Here is a 6,223-nt window from a genome sequence, read left to right as displayed (position 1 = left end):
CATATATATAAAAAAAAATTGAAAACTCAAAAAATAAAAAATTGATCAGCTGTCGTTGTAGCCATGAGAAGAAGGCGGGAATGTAGGATATATGCTGTCCCATAGTGATCCAGGAATCAAACGACTCCAACAGACCATCCTGGGTCTCGTGGCATCAGCGGATCTACCTCAGTCATTTGTTACTTGAATAGTGGAACCCGCTCAAGGAAGAAGGTCACTAGTAAAGATTCGAAGAAAATGCTTCAGATTCCACACTTTAGCTTTTGACAGCTGGTGTTTCATGTTGATCTTCATGGCTTTCGCCGAATTGAAGATCGTCAGTGTTGTACAGTTGATAGCATATAGAAATTTTGACTTTTTAGCTTCATGCTTTTCTTCGGACCTAGGCACTCCGTTGATAGTCAACAGTAGCACTCTTAGTGTAAGATCTCACACAGTGGCAATCTCAATCTTGCCGCTCTTGGATTTGAGGGCTTTTGGGAATGTTCAAAAAGTAGCATTGATATGCTTGCCCCAATCGGCCGTGATCCATATAGGTTGACTCGTTCCCCTCTTCAGGATAGTCCTATGATGAAATAGATGTCTTGAGTTTCCAACTCGAGCTCCTAGTCAACAATGATAACTATTTCCCTATTTATGTCCCAGAGACTAAACAGGTATCAAAGCAGTTTAGGTTGAGCCTGCATCCCTGGTGTGAGAAAGAACTTGAGGAGCCCACAGTTCCTTAAGGCGTCCAAGCAATTTGGATCATTCATTGACTAGGTGTCCACATCTTCGTGCTCACGTTCTTTCTAGTCTACCATTTTCGACGATTCTTCCCTGCAAAAACCATATATTCAAGTCAATAATCATTTTTGGCAACTAAAATTTGGATTCAAATGGTGGATTTAAGAGAAAATATGGTTTCTTCTTTGTTCACGATGGTGGCATGCCTGTTTTAAAAATAGTTTCACTGATGGTGCGGTTGGTCAATTTAGTAACCTTCACCTGCCGTGATTCTGTGCCCAGAAATCACGTCAAGCGAGGGTAATTTGTTTTTCCAAAACCTCCCTTAGCAATCCAAAAAATGGATAGAAATAGGAATAAGCAGTATGGAAATGGAGCTTAGGGACTTGGCTCTTACCTGCAACTGGCGGCTCGGCGAATGACCTCCCGCAATCCGCTCCAGTAAAATTAGGGAAAAAGTGGGTAAAACGTTTTTCACAACAAGGTAAAATGGCAAATGGTAAGAAATATTTACGTTTCCCTCCTTTTATTCAGTTTTTCTTGAAATATTAGGGTTTTTTAAGTATATTTGACCTATTTTTCCTCAAGAATTGGATAATACATTTTACCTTTTGCGCAGCGACAAGTGATGGATGTTCGATGATGGTACTAAGTCACATTTCATCTCTTTTCTCGACTCGTAAAACTCAAATGAAAAGATTGCCGAGTATTTTCCCCTTTTGACTCCTAAAAGAGAATACAATGGGGGGTCCGCTTTCAAGCTCTTTTCCAACCCTTTAAAAATGAAAAGATTGCTGAGATCTTGTCGTTTCGTACTCATTAATGAATGCGAAACATCGTGCACCCAATATATGTTTACCTCTTTTTCGGGTTGGGATGCACTATTTATGAAAAAGGTACTTCTTGACTGAAATGGTCAAGCAATTCTCTCGAGCATTGTTTTCTACTTTTTTGGGCTCGAAAGACACAAATGTACAAAAAGGGACCATGTGGAGCTTTCTTTTCCTTGTTTCTTTCAAACTCTCTAAACATGAAAAGGATACTGAGTTGCACCTTTGTCATACTCGTAAAGACATACGACGACATCGGATTCGTCACCATGACGAACATGAGCTTCTACTTCCTAGGGATCTTTAAACTTACTAGGTCAGATTCGTTCGAAGGATGAACTTGTAGTGCAAGCATATGATATCCCCTTTAAGCTTGTAATTAAAAAAAATGGGGTACCTAATAGGAATGGTGGCAGAAAAATTGGAAATTCAATCAGTTCTGTCGGCATCTCACTCTTGAAAATGACACTTTCTACTCCGTGTTGGGTTCGGATATCCTCCTTTTTATTGTTGACCTTCCTGGGTTGGGCCATTTATTTTTGCCTTCCATTTGATCTCTACCACGTCATCATGACCACTGATCTTATGTATCCATAAGCTGCCAAACTTCCTGTCGTGTCACCGATATGTTCAAGAGTTGTCCTTCTGTGGTTACACTCACCCCTAATTCTCTGTATCATCCAAAATCATTTTTCATCCCTTTGTCTTGTGTCGATGATGTGGGATACATTATGGCCCTCCTTCAACATGGTCACTTCCTGTTGACTTCAGCTCATTATCCAGGAAGTTGATCAAGAGACTCCCTTCCAGTATCTTAGAGCTTGCATGCCCTAATGGAAAGTTCTTTGCACCCGACGACAAGCTCACATCATTAGCTTTCGATTGGGTGATTTCAAGGGTGTTGAACTACAGTTCCTTTATTCACATTCCATGAATTGTGCTGATAGTACCTTGAGAACCATTGTCATTATTGGTGGTTTCTCTCATGCTTGTTAACAGTTTACATCAGTGGCTGGTAATCAAGTAATTTTCTAGCATGTTCAACATCAAGACATCTATTCACATCTTAGAGTTTGTACTTTGATCAGGTCATGTTGGAGTGCAAGACCTTGGGCTCAAATTCAAAAAATCCAAGCTCCAAGGCAGTGTGACATGATTGTGTTGATATGCATGTCTCTTTCAAATGGGTGGCTACGACCATACCATGTGTTGTCATATGTGATCCTTCTCATTATTGGATCGCTGTGATAATACCTTGGTTTTGATATGATCCTCTTTATTGGATGGTTGCACCCATGCCCAGATCCATTTTCATGATCTTTCTCTGGATGGCTGCGTCCATACCACGATTCATGTATCATTTGGTAGAGCTTTCAGTTATGTATATGTGTCTGTACTTTCTTTCAGGTTTTCTAATGACAGACTTTGGTTCCCTGCACTGATTCCTAAAGCATTTCACCCCTCACTCTAGTTCGGCCTTCATGCTTTAGGGGGCATATGTTACACAACATTTTGTCACTGTCCCTGTACTCCCCGTTCCATGATCCTAGAGGACCTCTACAGTGAACCCTACACTCTTTCCCTTCATGAAGAAATTCCTATTGTGTCCCTCTTCATGAGCAGAACAATTCCATTTTGCATCATTTCCCAAAAATCTTCTATTTTCCGAGTTTACAAGGCTGGCGCTAATGACCTTTGTCCTCCTCGCAATGATATGCAGGGATTAAAACTATCCCTAGCGCCAATTGGAGTGACTGAACCTTGTTCCAGTCATGCTGATCCTCTTTTGAAAAGTTTTTAAAATAAGGAGCCAAACCTTCCAGCTCTAGAAGCTTTATAACGAAATTCTGGTAAATGGTTGGGCCGGATGGAGTCGAGGATGTCAGTTTGGGCTCCTTTCCCTTATTAATATGGAACTACCTCAAGACATAAGACCTTCTCCCATGAGAAGAGGAACCATCTCCCTTCCATCCATGCTATATAAACCTCCCTTTTTACCAAGCACAAGCTAGTGTTGGCGTGCTAGTTCTAATTAAGCTCTAGTTGAAGAGTAATCAACAAGTTATTCATAGTTGTAGCTCTCTAGTTGTGTGTGAGGGAGAAGTGTGAATTTTGTTTTGTGTGAATACTAAAGGGAAGAGCCTTAAAAGTACCATTGTTGAGGCCATCATGGAATGCTAACGGAAGTGTGTGGGAACCCAGATTTGTCATAGGAGAACAAAAATGTCAAGACAACGGTTGTAATCTCTTCTTAATTTAATATACATGCAACTATTGATTGACTTCCTACATAATATTTCATCTCAAATGTTTATGGCTAAATTTTTCTTGACCTTTTAAGTAGGTTGAATAAAATTTGCCTATTATCACAGTTGTTGTTTGCTATTGTTTACTTGCTTCAGGTGTTCGAAGAAGGACACGGGAGATAGATGGAGCAAGCAAGAAAGGTCATCATCAAATGGGATAAGTTTAATAAGAGGTAGGCCCTCTTAATTGGTTCTAACCTAAGAAAATCTTCCATAGAATGTCTTTTTTGTGGCTAGACCCGCTATCGGGCTACAGGAATTGTTTGTGTCCGCACTTAGAATTTTACTTCACCACACTGGCTGGTGGAAAAATCAATTGAAAACACACTAAAAATGCAAAGAGATATAAGCGTCAGGGTTACTAGGATCAAATGACACTATGTTGATCGAAAGTGGTGCAACAAGAATAAAAATACAGAGAGGAAAATCGCTGTAAAAAGATGGGGAAATGGGTGTAAAAAATAGAGAAACCAAGGGAACCCTAAGGAAAATGACCAAACAAGGTTTAAATTGAAACTTTGGATGGAAACAACCTATCTTTGAAGATCTGAAATAGAAAGGTACACATCTGGAAAATATTGTTGAAAGCGTTGCAGAAACTCAGACTTCTTACTCAGTTAAACTCCTCTTATAAAGGTGGAAGCATACCAGAAGCCCTAAGGGGATAAACTACACTTTGATGAGAAAAATAGAGTATATCAAGGACTAAGTGGGATAGGACAATGACCAACCAACCCAACAAACATTTCTCGAAAAAACCAAGAAACAAATCTGAAAAAATCCCAAAAACCCTAAAAATCGCAAGTACTGACCTGATTCCTGGGAGATTGCACTTTTTGGTCAATAAGGTGCGCTCTAGACCATCAAATATCACTTTTGGGGTAGAAGGTGTGATTTCTTCTCCTTGATTCCCAGTCAACAAGTCTTGTAAAAATTTACCGTCTCTGTCTCAACTGCTTCCTGTGGCCTACGGAAAAGACCAGAAATCTTACGGAAGTTAGAAATTTGACAGATCTAGGGTTAGAATGCTAGTAAAAAACATTAAGAGATTGAAAAAATAAGAAACCCTAAGTTGAAAACTGAAGGTCACCTAGGTTCCTAGATCAGAAGTAAAAACCCAGTGGTGTCACCAATTTTGTTATATTGTTTTCTCCTCGAAGGTGTACGAAAAGGAAAAAATTAAGACTATGGATGACTAATAGTCTCAAAAATATAAATGCTTACTAAACATTGTAGATCTGCAGAAAATGATAGAAACAAAACTTGCCAAAGCCCTGATCTATGTTACAATCATAGTTAAATAGGAAAATGAAATAGTAATAAATGCGGGTAACTGCAATAATCCAATGGAAACTAGATATACAAAGAATATATTTTATTAAACAACACCTGTGAAGGGAACAAATAAATGTTACCCATCCCCCCCATGGGATGGGTCCTTGGCTATCCTCAAATGTGTTCGACTTTTGTAGAGTCTCTCTCCCCTATAGTGTGTAAACCCAACAAATAAAATATTTGAGCTCAATGGGAACTCCACTTGAAAAGAAATGGTGTGCCACAGTGATAATAATTAGAGTTACAATAGTGAGTACAATAATAAAAATGATCCAAAGTGAATAATGAATGGAAAATCCTCCTATTTATAACAAAATATTAGGTTATCCTCGAATAATTAACAATAACAGAATATTATTAACCCCATTCTAGAAATAACCACTTGGAATATTTTATTATATTTGGCTTGAATGAAAAAAGTATTTAAACTTTTATTTAGAAATAATAAATAAATAAATGATTTATTTATCATCTCAAGAAATATGGTTAAGAAATAATAAACAAATAACGATTTGTTTAATTATTCCTAAGGGATTTAGTCAAACTTGACAACCAATAATAATTAATTAGCAATTAATTAATTATTCCTAGAGAAAAAATAAGATAATTAATGATTTATCTATTTACTTCTCATAACTGGGTCAAATGTGACAAGGAATATTTATTAAACAAGGGTTTAATTAATTATTCCTAGAATATAATTAAATAAATAGTGACTTATTTAATTATTCTTCATCGGGTTAATTATAAGTTGTTTAACAAATGTGGTTTATTAAGTAATTTCTCACAGTGAGAGCAATTTTACTATGGTAAAATTGGCCTTACATGGTGTACTTCGATCCGTCTAGTAAATTAAGGCTTGATGATTAATTTTTTTTTTATAACAACCAACAATGCCTTTTTTCCTCAACCATATCCCTCACAAAGTGATAGTGAACATCAATGTGCTTTGTCTTTGAATGATAAGGAGGGTTCTTTTCCAAGAAAATTACACTTTGGGTGTCACAGTCTATCCTTATAGCTCGT

Source organism: Pinus tabuliformis, chromosome 6, assembly GCF_031772625.1.
Source record: "Pinus tabuliformis cultivar Carrire ecotype Pingquan chromosome 6, CPIR1, whole genome shotgun sequence".
In the NCBI taxonomy this organism is placed as follows: domain Eukaryota; kingdom Viridiplantae; phylum Streptophyta; class Pinopsida; order Pinales; family Pinaceae; genus Pinus; species Pinus tabuliformis.
This window is presented reverse-complemented; position numbering follows the sequence as displayed.